Genomic DNA, 20233 nt, shown 5'->3' on the forward strand with positions numbered 1-20233 from the left:
ACCGGGCGCTAATGACCATAGCAGTTTTGCGCCCTAAAACCAAAACAAAAAAATGGCAGCACATACTAACATTTATGCATTACAACAAGACAAATCATCATTCAAGCAGACAACTCCTCAAGAACTGGAGGCGCTATTTGGTTTGCATATATTGACTGGCACTTTGAAATTTCCCAGATTACGAATGTATTGGGATACAAGCCTGAGGGTAAATGTATTTTGGGCAAACATGTCACGAGACATATTTTTAGAATTCCGAACAAATTTACACTTGGTGAACAATCTGGAGAAACCACCTGAAAATAAAGATAAATTTTACAAAGTCAGGCCAATTTATACAGCCATTCGAAAACGCTGCAGTCAACTTCCTATTGAAGAGAATGTTTGTGTGAATGAAGGAATTACTCCTTTCACTGAGAACCAAATTGGTGGAGCTCTCACGTGTACTCAGGTGATTTATGTGAAACGGTTTCGGGCGTTATTACGACCGCACGACGTAAATTAACAGACTATGAACGCGAAATGGTAGTTGGAGCTAGACGCATTGGGCATCCCATTTCAGAAATCGTTAGGAAACTCAGTATTCGGAGAGCCACAATGTCAAGACTGTCCCGAAAATACCAAATTTCAGGTATTACCTCTCGCCACGGACAACGCAGTGGACCACGGTGTTCACTTAACAACCGAGAGCAGGGGCGTTTGCGTAGAGTTGTCAGTGCTAACAGACAAGCAACTCTGCGTGAAATAAACGCAGAAATCAACGTGGGACGTACAATGAAAGTATCCGTCAGGACAGTAAGGCGAAATTTGTTGCTAATGAGATATGGCAGCAGTTTTTCTACATTTCAGATTAATTTCATTTCTGAGTGACCTATATTGATGATGCTCGCTTTCGATACTTTTGCACTTTCGTTCTATCTATATTGATCACTGTATCTCAATGGCATTTTACGGCTGCCTCTTCTCTGGTTTCTATTAGCCTAGTACCTGACTGCTGAAAAATTCTACTGCCGACAACGTACATTTCGTGTAAGAACAACGAAGGTAAGATGAGAGAGAGTAGGGCTCGTACGGAGGCATGTAGTCTGACTAGTTGTGGTACATGGTACTCTGCCCCAAGCACCGTACGGTGGCTAGTAAAGAATGTATGTAGATGTAGACTTACTCGGCTGCATTTACTACACCGCTTTGGAGGCTATTTCCTTACCAATGCCTTCGTGAAGCGCCATTGTTTCCCTTGTCACATGTCCTTCGAAGGCAGTCTGAAGTTTAGTTCCATCAATTTATACACTTTATAACGTTTCATATTCTTCCTTTTAACTTCTCGAATTTCAGCTGCATTTCGTTAATCCTAGGTTATGTTCACGATCAAAATTGCTACACCAAGAAGATATGCAGATGATATACGAGTATTCATTGGACAAATATATTATACTTGGAATGACATGTAATTACACTTTCACGGAATTTGGATGCATAGATCCTGAGAAATCAGTACCCAGAACAACCACCTCTGGCCGTAATAACGCCCTTGATACGCCTGGGCATTGAGTCAAACAGAGCTTGGATGGCGTGTACAGGTACTACTGCCCATGCAGCTTCAACACGATACCACAGTTCATCAAGAGTAGTGACTGGCGTATTGTGACGAGTCAGTTGCTCGGCCGCCATTGACCAGACGTTTTCAATTGGTGAGAGATCTGGAGAATGTGCTGACCATCGCAGCAGTCGAACATTTTCTGTATCCAGAAAGGCCCGTACAGGACCTGCAATATGCGGTCGTGGATCATCATGCTGAAATGTAGGGTTTCGCAGGGATCGAATGAAGGATAGAGCCACGGGTCGTAACACATCTGAAATGTAACGCCCACTGTTCATAGTGTCGTCAATGCGAACAAGAGGTGACCGAGACGTGTAACCAATGGCACCCCATACCATCACGCCGTGTGATACGCCAGCATGGCGAAGACGAATACATGTTTCCAATGTGCGTTCACCGCGATGTTGCCAAACACGGATGCGACCATCATGATGCTGTAAACAGAACCTGGATTCATCCGAAAAAATGACGTTTGGCCATTCGTGGATCCAGGTACGTCATTGACTACACCATCGCAGGCGCTCCTGTCTGTGATGCAGCGTCAAGGGTAACCGCAGCCATGGTCTCCGAGCTGATCGGCCATGCTGCTGCAAACGTCGTCGAACTGTTTGTGCAGATGGTTGTTGTCCTGCAAACGTCCCCATCTGTTGACTCAGGGACCGAGACGTGGCTGCACGATCCGTTACAGCCGTGCGGATAACATGCCTGATTTCGACTGGTAGTGATACGAGGCTGTTGGGATCCAGCACGGCGTTCCGTATTACCCTCCTGAACCCACCGATTCCATATTCTGCTAACAGTCATTGGATCTCGACCAACGTGAGCAGCAATGTGGCAATACGATAAACCGCAATCGCGATAGGCTACAATCCGACTTTTATCTAAGTCGGAAACGCGATGGTACGCATTTCTCCTCTTTACACGAGGCATCACAACAACGTTTCACCAGGCAACGCCGGTCAACTACTGTTCGTGTATGAGAAATCGGTTGGAAACTTTCCTCATGTCAGCACTTTGTAGGTGTCGCCTCCGGCGCCAACCTTGTGTGAATGCTCTGAAAAGCTAATCATTTGCATATCACAGCATCTTCTTCCTGTCGGTTAAATTTCGCGTCTGTAGCACGTCATCTTCTTGGTGTAGCAATTTTAAGGGGCAGTAGTGTATTATAAGGGAGATATATGGTTAAATTCTCATTCCCTTACACATATTTTACGAATTTATTAACATTCACATACATTTCTTTTGTTCCATTGCTATTCACGTCTATGATTGGTATGTATGCTTGTGTGCTTATTCCTGTTTGCTACAGATAGTCCTTTAACTTATTGCCTGTATCCTTCCTCATATTTATTCCTACGCTTCCCCTATCATTATTTGACACATAAAGAATATTACAATAATATCACCTCGATTCTCCCCAATTTCCAGCCATAGAATCTACTGATTTATAGAATATCTCCGCACATGCGTTCCATTTCTACCTTCAAATTTTCTAGATCCGCGCAGTGTCTACGCGTACACATTCCAGATGGCAACCTAGTTAGTATTATCGTTCTGTCTCATAGCTTCTCCTGATCATTTCCCGCCATGAGATCCCAGTGGATGATTATATTGTTTCCAGTATTTGTTAGATAGAAAGAATCGAATATATTTATAACAGAAAATGGCCTGTGTTATGAAAAGATTAAGTGGTGGTTGATTTCTACATAGCAGCACGGCAGTCGTTAAATTCTTCCCAACCACGTGTGGAGGTAGCATCATAGCTACCGCACCAATCACTTTGATTGTTGCGTACTGTCATTGCTACATTTCTCCAAAGTTAGTCTCCTCTATGAACCAAACCCAACAAATGGTTGTTTCCAGTCGGTGAGTTGCACTCGTCACCTGCTCCCATTCACCTCACAAACGGTTGAAGACTTCACTCTCGGAAGAGGCTCTTACAGGCTACTACCGACCGGAGTAGCTGAATCAAATATTCTTGAGCTCCTCTTCCTGGCCCTGAAGGTCCAAGGGATGTTGAACGACCGCTGTGTCATCCTCTACCATGCGGCGTCATAACGGATGCGGTATGGAAGGGTATACTCCTCCATTACTCCGTTTTTATCCTCTCTTCTTACACTCAGAGCCTGAGCTCCCAAGAAAGAGGTCAAGATGAAATTGTTGATCTATTCTGTCTCGATAGCAACAGGGCGTTTAATTCTAATCTTCCTTCTTTTCCGTAAAGACGTGATAAAATATTTGAGTGTGGTCAAAACCATCTCATATTAACATTATTGTGTGGGTATCGCCAAAGAATGATGATAGATGCTCCAAAGATAGTTCTATAATAATAAGAAAACAAGTAATAATTGTGAATAATGTCCTAGGTATATCGTAAGCATATTGATAGAACAAGCTACAGTTGCGTGAAAGTTGCAACCCGATATGGGTGATCGTGGCAATGACAATTAAATACGGGCTTCACGTGTCTCAAAGAATCGTAATTTCCTTTCTTACTGAAATGAGGTCACAGCGATACTTCAGATTCAACTCTTCGTTAGGCATCAGCGTAACAAACATATAAAACAGATGACCGGTAAGAGAGGGCAGCTAATTTAGGACTGAAATCTAGGACTGGCAAACACCATCAATAGTGTGTGAATAAACAGTGACGGAGCGCTTTTGATTGATGGCGTGGATTGACAGTCAATACCATTTATTTTCGGCATCAATCATCTGGTGCCACCTAATAGCCTTTTAATTCGTTGATTGCGTCCTACTTGTCTTAGTTTCTCTTCAGTTATAATCAAGGAAAACGACGTAGAATTTTACCAGCAAGAACACTGTTTACTTGCAATACCGAAGTGCAAGCGCTAATATTGGTTATATTTAATAGTTTAATTAGCGTCGTGCCGAATAATTTTCGTTCCAGTAGTATACAGATGGAATAGGCTTCTGACAACCCTAAATATAACATGTAAGGGTAATAACAGGAATGTAAAAACTCGAAATATAGCATGTAACATTCACAAAGTTTGCTGATCGCAGTGTTGAGTGTTAGTGTTGGACATGGTAAAAGCAAAACAAGTGTGATGTTACTACCATATTCAGTTTAAGTTTACACAAGGTACTGAAAATTAACACCGTTGTATGATAACGGATCTCTATGAATATGCATTGCCTTTTACACGATAAATGCGGTTTGCAAACTTTTTTTATTCGTCCAGGTGTCTCGTTCAATTGATAATGACGGAACTTAGAAGTGAACTTATCTCTTAAAAAAGTACAATGAAAAACTTGTAATAAAATGAAAGAATTTTTCATTTGAGACTGTTTATTATAAGCGAAATGATATTATTTACAGTGACGTAATGTCAACTGCTCATTGATAAATTTTCACTTGTAACATACAGTGATAACTCGCAGTGTCCAATGACTTAGTGATTACAGATCACTGAGTTCTGAAAAACTTACAATTTATTGTGCTGCATTGTCATTATGGGGACAGTGAATACTCAGCCAGAATGCATAAAACATATCAGTCTGATTTTCTGTCAACATCTAAAGTTTCCTGATGCATCAGTTTTGTAGTGTTAGAAGAAACAAAACAGAAAAGTCGTCCACAAATAAAGAGCACATGACAGGTGTTTATTTCATGGTCGTCGTACAGTTTATTTCAGCTATGAAAGTGGTGACAATTAAAGTACTACTTTTGTGAATCGTTTGTATTGTTAAAAGCAATGTCAAATGGCTTCGCCTCTTAGATATCTAAGGAAGGACCGTCTCAAAACGGATGGTCTCGGCAATATCATTCACAGATCTGTTACGAGGTATTGTAGACCTTTTCAAGATCGAAAGGGAAAGGACAATCTGTTTTGCTCCCAACACATGAAAGTCTAGATTGTCAACAGCATAACGATATCTCCTAGCAACTCACTGAGAGTGACTAACAAGCATCTCTAACTCGAAAATGTACACTAGATGTTAGTTCACTAATTGATCCGATGTCTTTGTCGTGCATCCAGTGTGATAAACACAACGATAGCGACTCGGGAAAGTAAAATGTGTTTCAGAAATCACGTAGGAAATGTATATAAGTAATTTCAGGAAGTCAGCAAATTTACTTGTCTTCCATTCTGATGTTAAAGGTTCCAGGAGGAGTTCTATGCGTTCTCAGTCAAGTATAACAGAATGCCATTAGGTATCTTACCATGATCCACTATTGTATCAAATGTCACGTCTAGCATCACCTAGAGAAGGAACATTAGCACGCATCATCGTTGATGGAAATGAAGGTGAAACTTCCCCTATCCTTTACCACATGACATCTGACGAATTTTGAATTATTGCTAACAGTGCCACAATTCTAAGGAAATATTTAATTATCGTGGTACAGTTTCGTGATTTTATCAGGAGACCTTAATCTCTTTTTTGCATTTATAACTAAGATCCTCACGCCTCTCAAGGACATATGAACTCTTGCTCTTCTTCTATAGAACTGCTGGATTGGTATGTTCTTGTATCACTGTTTCTTGTCTTGCTGTCTTTGATAAGATGGCGGCATAATGCTCTTGCTGTCCGAAATAGTTGCGAGGTACTTCGCAGTATCATACACCTACACAAGACTACGTATTTATACATTTCACTCTCCTGCACTCACCTGAACAGGTCAAGCTAGACGGAATATTGGCACTACGCCGGCTGTAGAGTAATATAAACTATACTATGTTCGCACAACCCATCCCCTGACTCAACAACGCTAAAAACTCCATTCACAAGTCATATTACACTTGGCAAGGATTGTCATCAGGTATTAAACTGGCAGCGGTTTAAATGGAAAACGCAAAATCCATGATGGCTGGGATAACAAGCTATCATCCCAAATATACTTTATAATGCAGGTTTGTTAACTACTACGACTTAAATCGACCGCTAAGAATTCTTGATATTTCAACGGTGGTTGGCTTGTACGATGTAAAAGCCAGCAAGCAATTTGCGTGGTACGGTATCTGGCGTCTTAATCGTCATACAGCTGTTACAGTCGATCTTCTACAAGACATTTGCAGTTATGTGTTACGAATACAGAAATGGAAGTGCAAACGTTTTCATTGGTCAGCTTTTAAAGAAACCTTTTGGACGTCGTGGACGCGAATTGTTTCGCGCCCTGCATCTAATAGATTCGAAAGCTGTTTTCTCTGTGCCCTCCACCAATGGTCCCATCGAAATTATTTGCAAAGCATGTTGCTAGCCCTACTGGTGACGCAACAGTAACAAAATGTAATGGACCTGAACGTGGGAAGAATAATAGTTTCTATTACTCGATGGACCATTGAGGGAGGGTACACACAAAACAAGTTTCGAATCTAATAGATGCGAAAAAATTGGTGCGAAAAAATTGGTATCCACCACGTTCAAAAGGTTTCTTTAAAAGCTGATCAATGAAAACGATTGTATTTCCATTTCTGGGTTCGTAGCACGTAACTGCAAATGTTTTGGAGAAGACCCACTGTAATCGCTTTATGACTATTAAGACGCAGTCTACTTTGAGCAAATAAAAACAAATAAACCTCTTTATGGAGTAGAGCCCTTGATCTCTTGCATACTAACACATAAGCTATCCACTGCACGAACTGGGCAGGACTACCTCTAGCGCCTGACAGAGGTAGTTACCGTAAACGTTATTACAGTGTTGCCAGATTGCCAATATTTAACGTCCATTTACTGCCCGAAATATGCGCGGGATGAAATTTCGTAAGAGACATTTTTGTATTCGTAGTATGTGAGGAACAGCGCTGCGAAGTCAGAGTGCGCGAATTTTTCTTCATCCTGTATAAATGATCTAGCAGAAAGCGTCGTAAGGTCCATAAGGCTGTTCGCAGATGATGTAGTTGTCTATGAGAAGGTAGCGACGTAACATGGTTGTAGCGATTTGCAGGAGGAGGTGCAAAAGACCGATGAATGGTGCAGGGACTGGCAGTTCACTCTGAATGTAAATAAGTGTAATATATTGCAGATATATAGGAGAAGAAATCCACTGCTGTACCACTTGACTATTAATACCATATTGCTGGAAACACCATCTAAGGGTAACTATCCGCAACGACCTTAAGTGGAATGATCACATAAAATGAATAGTGGGGAATGTAGATGCTACACTGAGATTCATAGGGTGAATCTTAAGAAAAAGTAACTCATCCCAAAGAAGTGGCTAGCAAAACATTAGTTCGACCGGTTCCTGAGTATTGCTTGTCAGTCTGGTATCCTTATCAGGTGAGGTTAATAGGATAGAGGGACATAATCCAACTAAGAGCGGCGAGTTTCGTCACGGGATCGCTCAGTCGGTGCGAGAGCGTTGCAGAACTGCTCAACAAACTCCAGTGGCTAACGCTAGAAGAAAGCCGCTGTGCATTACGGAGACGTTTACTATTCAAATTCCGAGAGAGTTCGTCCTGGGAAGAGTTGGACAAGCTTTTATTTCCTGACACATATGTCTCGCAAAATGACCACAACGAGAAAATGTGAGAAATGAGAGCTAATACAGGGGTTTACCGACAATCATTCTTCCCAATTGCCATTGGAGAATTAAATAGGAAAGGGGGATCAGCTAATGCTACCATATGCACCCTTCACCACACACCGTAAGGTAGCTTATGGAGTATTGATGTAGATGTGGATGTATTATATTCTTTACAGTGAGGTCCAAGAAAGTAATACTGCTATTCGAAGGTCATGGGGAAACCTCACAGCCACTTCACGAATTTGAATCATCGCGAGATTTCCTGCACTCCGCGTTCAACTACAAACATGTGCAAATTGTCCACAGCACAAATCCGTGCGGTCCGCAGCTCGTGGTCGCGCGGTAGCGTTCTCGCTTCCCGCTCCCGGATTCCCGGGTTCGATTCCCGGCGGGGTCAGGGATTTTCTCTGTCTCGTGATGACTGGGTGTTGTGTGCTGTCCTTAGGTTAGTTAGGTTTAAGTGGTTCTAAGTTCTAGGGGACTGATGACCGTAGATGTTAAGTCCCATAGTGCTCAGAGCCATTTGAACAAATCCGTACCTCCAAACTGTTGCCCTCAATCTTTCACAGAACACATCCTAAAATTCTCTACGTCTTTAAACACTGCGCAGCCAAGTTGTCGCTAACGGCGACGCATATTCCTCCTCTTGTGCTTCCAAATATGTTGCTGCAATCGTGGCCTTGTTCCGTTGATGCCGAGTGGCTGTCGCAGCATTCCAACCGTCACTTGAAATCTACGCTACTGGCCATTAAAATTGCTACACCAAGAAGATGACGTACTACAGACGCGAAATTTAACCGACAGGAAGAAGATGCTGTGATATGCAAATGATTAGCTTTTCAGAGCATTCACACAAGGTTGGCGCCGGAGGCGACACCTACAACGTGCTGACATGAGGAAAGTTTCCAACCGATTTCTCATACACGAACAGTAGTTGACCGGCGTTGCCTGGTGAAACGTTATTTGTGCCTCGTGTAAGGAGCAGAAATGCGTACCATCGCGTTTCCGACTTAGATAAAGGTCGAATTGTAGCCTATCGCGATTGCGGTTAATCGTATTGCCACATTGCTGCTCGCGTTGGTCGAGATCCAATGACTGTTAGCAGAATATGGAATCGGTGGGTTCAGGAAGGTAATACGGAACGCCGTGCTGGATCCCAACAGCTTCGTATCACTAGCAGTCGAGATGACAGGCATGTTATCCGCGCGGCTGTAACGGATCGTGCAGCCACGTCTCGATCCCTGAGTCAACAGATGGGGACGTTTGCAAGACAACAACCATCTGCACGAGCAGTTCGACGACGTTTGCAGCAGCATGGACTATCAGCTCGGAGACCATGGCTGCGGTTACCCTTGACGCTGCATCACAGACAGGAGCGCCTGCGATGGTGTAGTCAATGACGTACCTGGATCCACGAATGGCCAAACGTCATTTTTTCGGATGAATCCAGGTTCTGTTTACAGCATCATGATGGTCGCATCCGTGTTTGGCAACATCGCGGTGAACGCACATTGGAAACATGTATTCGTCTTCGCCATGCTGGCGTATCACACGGCGTGATGGTATGGGGTGCCATTGGTTACACGTCTCGGTCACCTCTTGTTCGCATTGACGACACTATGAACAGTGGGCGTTACATTTCAGATGTGTTACGACCCGTGGCTCTATCCTTCATTCGATCCCTGCGAAACCCTACATTTCAGCATGATGATCCACGACCGCATGTTGCAGGTCCTGTACGGGCCTTTCTGGATACAGAAAATGTTCGACTGCTGCCATGGCCAGCACATTCTCCTGATCTCTCACCAACAGAAAACGTCTGGTCAATGGTGGTCGAGCAACTGTCTCGTCATAATACGCCAGTCACCACTCTTGATGAACTGTGGTATCGTGTTGAAGCTGCATGGGCAGCTGTACCTGTACACGCCATCCAAGCTCTGTTTGGCTCAATGCCCAGGCGTATCAAGGCCGTTATTCTACATCTACATCTACATCTATACTCCGCGAGCCACCTTACGGTGTGTGGCGGAGGGTACTTATTGTACCACTATCTGATCCCCCCTTCCCTGTTCCATTCACGAATTGTGCGTGGGAAGAACGACTGCTTGTAAGCCAGAGGTGGTTGTTCTGGGTACTGATTTCTCAGGATCTATGCACCCAAATTGCGTGAAAATGTAATCACATGTCAGTTCTAGTATAATATATTTGTCCAGTGAATACCCGTTTATGATCTGCATTTCTTCTTGGTGTAGCAATTTTAATGGCCAATAGTGTAGTTATACTTACACGTACCAACTGTATTTACTTAACCAGTGATCCTTAAAGGACTCTTCGAGGCTGAAAAACTTGATACGTTCCTGTTTACAGACCTCTCAATAAATGATGGAATATGATAATTTTTTCGGCTTGAATACGCAAACTTTGAAATCAAAGTAAACGTAAACCTTACATCCACCACTTGTTTTATACATGAATATTTAACGTTTTGTCTCACTTTCACAGGGAGTTCTTGGACGTTTTAAATAATTTATGGTTAGGTTGATACATGGAAATTATGTGGTTAATTAAATAAATTTTGAGTTTTTTCTAATTAAATTATCGTTGGTCATTCAAATCTAAATATTAAACGAAGTCACTTCTTAATATCTGTCACGGAGTTTTGTGTGTAACTAGCATGGTAGTCTAAGTAAACCTATAATCCGTAAGTCACAACTTGCACATAGCAGTTATTGCTAACAAATTGTCCTCTTCCCTTGTAGCTTCAATCTGGCACTACTTACGCTTCTGTATACTTTTGTGGCTTCTAAGTTTTCTTTGTTTTGTAATACATTTAGTCATGATTGCCTGATTTCAAGAGCCCAGTTTTGACGTTACTGACTCACGTTCAATAGTCAGACTGAACTGAAAACTTTCGTTAGACCAATGGCTCCGCACCTCACGTATCACAGCACTTCCACAATGAGTCGCTTTTGCGGTGTGCGGCAGCTTGCGATACTTCAGCTACTCTAAAGCTCAGGACCATGCTGTCTTGCAATGTCTCAGTTGGATAAGCGTATGGTGAGTACTCCAAAAAGAGTATACAAAATGTGAACTAAAATACGTCAGAACAAAGGTACCTTCCACTATGAAATTCCTGAATTGCTCTTAGAATATTACTTTTCAATGTTCTAGTTATTTGAAAAGTGTTTTTCAGTTCTGCCAGATGGCAAGATCGAATTTACCACGTTCTACATGGCAAGGGTGGTACAAAGCGAAAAGAAAGTAGTTCTGAAAAAATGTGGCGGTGGCATTTAGGTGAAATTTGGAACAATCAACCAGTGTGATTTGATGAATGATATGGGATTCCACTAAGGATGGATGTTTATGAGAGCTGTGACAATATGGATCCTGTGTGTTTGCTGGAACTGGGTGGCGTGTCTATGGCGGTGAGGGGTGGGGGTGGGGGGTGTTTTGAGTCTTACGGGAGTATGGCTGATTTCACTTGCAGATTCGGTGGGAAAAAATACAGGTGTTACATTCTGGAGGAGGTTGCAGGTAATCGTTCTAGGTAAGTTGTTTTGGCGAGAGTATGGTTGAGCTTGAAATCGGGAAGGATCTACGTCGTGTCTACGACGGTGTATTATGACATATTTGATAATTAGGTAATGAATGGTTAAAAAGTAATTTTGAAAATACATTGAAAATAAAAGTGGGACAAGTGCTGTTTTGGATGCAGAGGGTTTTTCCGCATCTAGGCTCTTGTGCAGTACGTTCCCACTTAACTTGGTCGGCTGTGAAGTTGGTGTCTACATATTTCATAACAGTAGGAAGGTCCCGTGGACAGCATGGCCGTCTGGGTTGCTTGGCATGTGGACGACCAAGAGGGAGAAACGTTGGTTAAAGATTATGAGTGGATGTTTACACAGCCAGGTATTGCAGAAGCATGGAACTATGGATTTTACGTTTATGTAATCATTGCATGATGTAAGTTGGGTGAAGCCGAGGATAGGAAGATACTTCTGATTGTGATTGATGAGGGTTTAGTGTTAACGAATTTTGAGGCTAGGCAGGACAAGATAGGACAGGACAAGGAACTAGTTGGAATAAGAATTTGGGGTGTGATGTAGTGGTTTCTAATGCAGCTGTGTCTTTTCTGGGGACTTTCTCAGTTGATCGGATTTTATAATCTGGAGGTGTGCTAATTGATCCTGTTATCTGACGTGAATTAATTAGACGCCCTCAAAAATAATGAATTAAGAATTTAGTGACTACTAAATGAAACAAGACTCACAGTTGTAGTGTGATTGTCATGATGTCAGTATAACAAACAGATAGTACTAGAGATGGGAATACGTAACATCTGTGGCCGGAGTTGGAAGCAAATTGGTCATTCAAATTTAAAAGTAAGTCCTCCTAGGGAAGCTTGAGGTTTTACATTAAAGATGACTTTACTGGCCCTGTGGATCATCTCGCTGTCGCAGCTCGATCTCACCATATCGATCTATAGGTGGTGGCTGAAGCGACTGTGGAATCAGCCACTGGCGGCGCACCAACGAACCTCGCCAGAGACTAAGTGCAAGTCAACCCGAAATCTTTATAAGTCCTTCAACTCATTTGCTAGGTAATGTAACCTGGCGGCGTTGTAGGCCTTTCTAGTAAAGACTAGCCTTTTCCTGTGGCGCCACCCCACTCTTGAATCACTTCCTTCTCCCTGCCTCTATCTGACCACCTCCTCCTTCCTCCATCTCTCAGTCAATCCCCTACTTCCGCCACCCCCTCTGTCGATCTCCTCCTCAGCCTCGTCTATGACTCACGTCCTCTTTGCCCCCCTGTCTGCAAAACTCCTCCTATCCCCCCTGACTGCCCAATTCCTCCTCGCCTGTCTCTCTCTCTGGCCATCTCATCTTCTCTCCCCTTTCTGTTCATCTACTCCTCTTTCCCCCATCTCTCTCTGTCCATCGCCTCCTCTCCCTCTCCCTCTCTCTCTGTCCATCTCGTCCCCCCCCCCCTCCTCTCTCTACCCCAGTCTCTCTGTCCCTCTCTTTCGGCTCCTTCTGCCTATCCATCTCATCCTGCCCCTCTCTCGCTACACCCACTCCTCACCAATTCACCCTATTCATTTCCTCCTTCCCCCTCTCACCATCTATCATCTCTGCCAGCCTCTCCATATCTATCTCCACCTCATCCACTTCCTCCTCCTCCTCCTCCTCCTCCTCCTCTCTCTAGGAGGATGTAACCCCCCCCCCCCCAAGTACTTAGTGTCTAAATAATCATTGGATTAGTTGTAGAATTACATAAAAGGTATGCATTAACTACCTGGATTTAATTTGTCCCTTTGATCTCCTTGAGTCTTTTGTGAAAACATTCTTTATATTGATTAAAATGAATACTGTGGCCAAAAAATCAACAGTTCGTTAAAAATATACATCTCAAAATTTAAAAAGCAGTTACTAACAACATTTAACGTACATATTGCATTCTTAATATCACAGCTGTGTACTGCAATGGCTCTAAGCACTTTGGGGCTTAACCTCTGAGGTCATCAGTCCCCCAGACTTAGAACTACTTAAACCTAACTAACCTAAGGACATCACCCACATCCATGCCCCAGGCAGGAATCGAACCTGCGACAGTAGCAGCAGCGTGGTTCCGGACAGAAGCGCCTAGAACCGCTCGGCCACAGCGGCCGGCGTGTACTGCAATATCACCTTTTTAATATGCAGTTTCTCTGTCTGTTCAAAATATACAAATCTACGTATCGAAATGGCAAATCACATAGGAGTTGGACAAAAATGGGCAAAACCGTGAGAAATGAATGCTTGAACATGAAATCAGTTACTAGAAAAGACCGCAGGTTGCACTGTTGAATGTGACCACTAAGGCACCTGCGCAATGTCCTCAACACGTTGTTAGTGTCAGTCGTCGTTAGAACAGTGCTCTGTGTAGTTGTGAGTGCTTTATGTCGGAGTTAAGTGAATTTGAACGTAGCAAATTGTTGGTGCTCGTATGGTGGGTTCTTCCATAACCGTTTTTGGTGTTTCAAGAAACACCGTATCGATGATGATGATGATGATGATGATGATGATGATGATGATGATGATGTTTGGTTTGTTGAGCGCTCAACTGCGCGGTCATCAGCACCCGTACAAAGTTACAGTTTTTACCCAGTCCAATTCTTTTACCCAATCCAATCTAGCCACTGTCACTAATGACGTTGATGAAATGATGAGGACAACACAAACACCGTCCCCGGACAGAGAAAATCCCCAACCCGACCAGGAATCGAACTCGGAACCCCGTGATCCAGAGGCAGCAACGCTCGCCACTAGACCACAAACTGCGGACAACACCGTATCGTAGGTTTATACGGAATACAGGAAAGCAGAAAAACATCATACAGTAAGTGTGTTGAGTGACTGCGAAGGATGAACATTGAAAGGATTGTGACGAAAAATAAGAGTATGGGAACTGCAAAGTCAATGCATAACTGAATAGCGCACTCACAAACCCTGCCAGCACCTAAAAATGACGAAGGGAGCTCCATAAGCTTGGAAGTGCAGAGCGAGAATAATTCCAAAATCACAAACCAGTGATGCAAATGGCCTTTACAGGAAAACTTGTTGCGGAAATCATAAAACCAGGAATGTGAAGTAGTAGAGGTATGTAATTTGGTCGAATAAGTCTAGTTTCACACTGTTTCAAACTTCTGGGCGAGCTTACGTCCCAATAGTGAAACATAGTGGGAGGAGGCGGGTAGGGGGGATTCCATGGTGTTATGGGCGGCCATATCATGATATCGTTATTCTGCAAGGTCTTGCTACTGCCAAGGGTTATGTGATACTTTTGGTTGATCGGGTCCATTCCCTGGTCAAATATTTCTTCCGCAGTGGTGACGCTATGTTATAAGTGACACGGCTCATGTTCATACAGTTCACAGCGTCAGGACAGGTTCAGTGAGCCCGAGGATGAATTATACCCTATTCCCCGGCCACGACAGTCACCAGATCACAATATTGTTCAACCCTTCTGGTCTACTTTGGAGAGAAGGGTACATGATCGCTATCTACTGACACCACCGTTAACTGAACTTGCCACTGTTTTACAGGAAGAGTTGTGTAAGATTCCCTTGATAACCATACAGAATCTGTATGTATGTATTCCGAGACGACTGGAAGCTGTTTTAAACACCAAGGGCTTTCTTACACTGTATTAGGCATGGTAAAGTATTGTTTGTGATGTTTCCATAGTTTTGTCCAAACCTGTACACACACACACACACACACACAGAGTAAACTGTGTGACACAATACCACAATACGGAAATGTGTAACCGAAAATTGCTATTTCAGTTGCAGTCTAGTTCAAAATATAACTGCGCAACTTATAAAAGTACATACCTAAAATACTCGTGGTGTTAGGCAAGTTCTAAGGCTGTTGTTATCCGCTTTATCCATTCCTCACGTATTTTAACCAACACATGTACTGGAATGCGAGCACAAGCATCAACAATCGGCTGCCTGAGGTGTGTAAGGTCCCTTATCTTCGCAGCATGCACAACTGCCTCCACGTGTCCCCATAGATAGAATTTTAATGGACTCAAATCCGGGGAACGTAGCAGACACTTCGCTGTTAGTCTACAGTCTGTCAATCTCAGGGGAACTGGATATCTGGTTGTGATGAAGTCGGCGGGTAACATCGTTCTGAAACGACCTTGGGACTGTCCCGTCTTCAGACAGCAGCGACGGTATCACATCTTTGTCTAACAACTGTATATAACGGGTTGCAGTTATGGCGCCTTGACAAGGTATAAGAAAGAAAATATCTCCGAGTGGGATATATTAATCTCTTCTGTGAAATGAGTGTGAGCGTGAATTATTATCTGCTGAGTGTAACGGAGACTTGCTAAAGGGCCTCTGGAGTGGTGGTAACGCCAAGAAAACATATAGTAGGTGTTTTGTCAGTGATAATGCCCAAGCCCTCCCCCCGTGAACCATGGACCTTGCCATTGGTGGGGAGGCTTGCGTCCCTCAGTCCCGGTTTGACACACAATTTTAGTCTGCCACCAAACTTCAAAAGAACTTTTCCCGCATAAATACAGCAGTAGCTTGAAAGCAGATTACCATATCAGTATTCTAGAACTATAAATTATAGTAAACCTCGACTTCGGCTGTTCATATTAAAATAATTGCGTTTTCAATGGATACCTCTTCAATCATAAGTAGACAAGGCTAGTTTCCATTGGCACTTCTATGGCTCCTGTCGCATCGTCTCAATTCGTCGACAATTATCCATCTACTTGCCGATGATGGATTGTTTCATCATTAGCATTATTTAGTGATCGGTTGAGTGAAACTCATTAAGCACAATGCATTGCGCGTCCGGTCATCCTGATTTAGGTTTCCCATGATTTTCCTAAATCACTCCAGGCAAATTCCGGGATGGTCCCTTTGAAAGGGCACGGCCGACTTCCTTCCCCATCCTTTCCTAATGCGATGGGACCGATGACCTTGCTGTTTGAAAAAAAGCAACCGTAGAACGCTATAATGCTTAACGGCATTGTCGCACCTCACAGAGGTTATATTTGTTTTCGTACCGATAGAGATGCAGCCAGTATCTAATGTCTCCAATTTTAGGTGCCAAAACGCACCTTTTCAACCATACAGACACCCCCTCCCTGTCCCCTCCAAAAAAGATCTATAAGTTTCGATTTTTGGAAATTTGTGAACAAACTTACAATGAGATATAATTTTTTACAAAATATTATTCTGAAATTCCGGTTTTCAAAACATAATTTCTTATAATTAAAACACTAGCAATAAGATTTATATAACGTTATATGTACCTCCTCCCCCCCCCCCCCCCCATCCCCCATGAACCATGGACCTTGCCGTTGGTGGGGAGGCTTGCGTGCCTCAGCGATACAGATAGCCGTATCGTAGGTGCAATCACAACGGAGGGGTATCAGTTGAGAGGCCAGACAAACGTGTTGTTCCTCAAGAGGGCCAGCAGCCTTTTCAGTAGTTGCAGGGGCGACAGTCTGAATGATTGAATGAACTGGACTTGTAACATCAACTAAAAGAGCATTGCTGTGCTGGTACTGCGAACGGCTGAAAGCAAGGAGGAACTACAGCCGTAAGTCTTCCCGAGGGCATGGAGCTTTACTGTATGGTTAAATGATGATGCCGTCCTTTTGCGTAAATATTCCTGAGATAAAATAGTCCCCCATTCGGATCTCCGGGCGGGGACTACTCAAGAGGACGTCGTTATCAGGAGAAAGAAAACTGGCGTTCTACGGATCGGAGCGTGGAATGTAAGATCCCTTAATGGGGCAGGTAGGTTAGAAAATTTGGAAAGGGAAATGGAGAGGTTAAAGTTAGATATAGTGGGAATTAGTGAAGTTCGGTGGCAGGAGGAACAAGACTTTTGGTCAGGTGAATACATGGTTATAAATACAAAATCAAATAGGGGCAATGCAGGAGTAGGTTTAATAATGAATAAAAAAGTAGGAATGCGGGTAAGCTACTACGAACAGCATAGTGAACGTGTTATTGTAGCCGAGAAAGACACGAAGCCCGCGCATATCACAGTTGTACAAGTTCATATGCCAGTTAGCTCCTCAGATAATGAAGAGATTGAAGAAGTGAATGATGAGGCAAAAGAAATTAGTCAGATAATGAAGGCAGACGAAAATTTAATAGTCACGTGGGACTGGATGTCGATAGTAGGAAAAGGAAGAGATGGAAAAGTAGTAGGTGAATATGGACTATGGGTAGGGCGTGAAAGAGGAAGCCGCCTGATAGAACTTTGCACAGAACATAACTTAATCATCGCTAACACTTGGCTTAAAATCATGAAAGAAATTTGGAAATTTGTGGTAAGCTTCTATGGGACCAAACTGCTGAGGTCATCGGTACCTAGCCTTACACAGTACTTACGCTAAGGACAACACACACACACACACACACACACACACACACACACACACACACACACCCATGCCCGAGGGAGGGGGAACCACCGTACCCTGGGGCACTACAGCTAAGTACCTGGGTGTGACGCTGGACACAGGACTAACATGGCGACAGCATGTTGACGGCGTCGTCAGAAAGGTCAGGGGTAGAATGAAACAACTATACCCCTTCCTAAATTCGTCGACTGCGCTTCCACCTGAACTGGGTGTTGCGCTTTACATCACTCTTATACGCCCGCTCTTCGACTACGCCGCTGTGGTTTGGGGCAATGCTGCAGCGACTCACGTCGGACGACTACAACGGCTACAGAACCGGATATCGCGGCTGGCACTTCACCTGCCTCGGGACTTCCCGTCAGCCGACCTCAAACCGAGTCTCAAACATACCTACTGTCCGTGATAGGTTCCGCCAGGCTGCCCGGACCTTCTATGAGAAGTCCGCTCAGTCCACAAATCCGCTCCTCCGAGCACTGGGTCACCGGGTGTGCAGCGACTTAACGCAGCCAGATGGCCCCACCTACTTCGCGACCAATAAGTCGCAAATGCGTCAAGGAGACACTGTCCGAGCCAACTGAAAGGACATCATTATGAAGTCAGGACAACGTACGAACACTCGCCACCTTGGAGGAATAGCTCCCCCGCTTGGACTCCATCGAACAGCAGGAGCCCATATGTCCCTGTCATGCAACAGCGAGCGGCGAGGGTGGACTCGAACCTCCGACGGGAGGAGCCGCGCGAACTGTGACTTCAAACCGCTCCTCAAACCGCGCGGCTAGCCCTAGCGGCTCATGAAAGAAAGTTATATACGTGGAAGAGACCTGGAGACACTGGAAGGTTTCAGATTGATTATATGATGGTTGTTGTTGTTGTGGTCTTTAGTCCTAAGACTGGTTTGATGCAGCTCTCCATGCTACCCTATCCTGTGCAAGCTTCTTCATCTCCCAGTACTTACTGCAACCCACATCCTTCTGAATCTGCTTAGTGTATTCATCTCTTGGTCTCCCTCTACGATTTTTACCCTCCACGCTGCCCTCCAATACTAAATTTGTGATCCGTTGATGCCTCAGAACATGTCCTACCAACCGGTCCCTTCTTTTTGTCAAGTTGTGCCACATACTCCTCTTCTCCACAATTCTGTTCAATACTTCATCATTAGTTATGTGATCTATCCATCTAATCTTCAGCATTCTTCTGTAGCACCACATTTCGAAAGCTTCTATTCTCTTCTTGTCCAAACTAGTTATCGTCCATGTTTCACTTCCATACATGGCTACACTCCATACAAATACTTTCAGAAACGACTTCCTGACACTTAAATCTATACTCGATGTTAACAAATTTCTCTTCTTCAGAAACGCTTTCCTTGCCGTTGCCAGTCTACATTTTATATCCTCTCTACTTCGACCATCATCAGTTATTTTGCTCCCCAAATAGCAAAACTCCTTTACTACTTTAAGTGTCTCATTTCCTAATCTAATTCCCTCACGTCGCCCGACATAATTCGACTACATTCCATTATCCTTGAGGTGTCACCGCCAGACACCACACTTGCTAGGTGGTAGCCTTTAAATCGGCCGCGGTCCGTTAGTATACGTCGGACCCGCGTTGTCGCCACTGTCAGTGATTGCAGACCGAGCGCCGCCACACGGCAGGTCTAGAGAGACGTCCTAGCACTCGCCCCAGTTGTGCAGCAGACTTTGCTAGCGATGATACACTGACAAATACGCTCTCATTTGCCGAGACGATAGTTAGCATAGCCTTCAGTTACGTCATTTGCTACGACCTAGCAAGGCGCCATTACCAGTTTATATTGAGATTATAATTAATGTATCATCAAGAGCGATGTTCTCCAATTATGGATTAAAGTTAAGTATTCAAGCAACTACGTACTTTATTTACTAGACTCAACTCCTTTAACTGTTCCAGACCTCACGCCAGTCTGCGTGAGCTTAAACGCGTGCATTTCGGCCACCTCTAGCAACACGGTGTTGGCTCTTCTGCCAACACATCAATCCTCGTTTTGGTTTTGTTGATGTTCATCTTGTATCCTCCTTTCAAGACACTGTCCATTCCGTTCAACTCCTCTTCCCAGTCCTTTGCTGTCTCTGACAGAATTACAAAGTCATCGGTGAACCTCGAAGTTTTATTTTTTCTCCATGGATTTTACTACCTACTCCGAATTTTTCTTT

This window comes from Schistocerca nitens, chromosome 3 (assembly GCF_023898315.1).
Source record: "Schistocerca nitens isolate TAMUIC-IGC-003100 chromosome 3, iqSchNite1.1, whole genome shotgun sequence".
NCBI lineage: Eukaryota > Metazoa > Arthropoda > Insecta > Orthoptera > Acrididae > Schistocerca > Schistocerca nitens.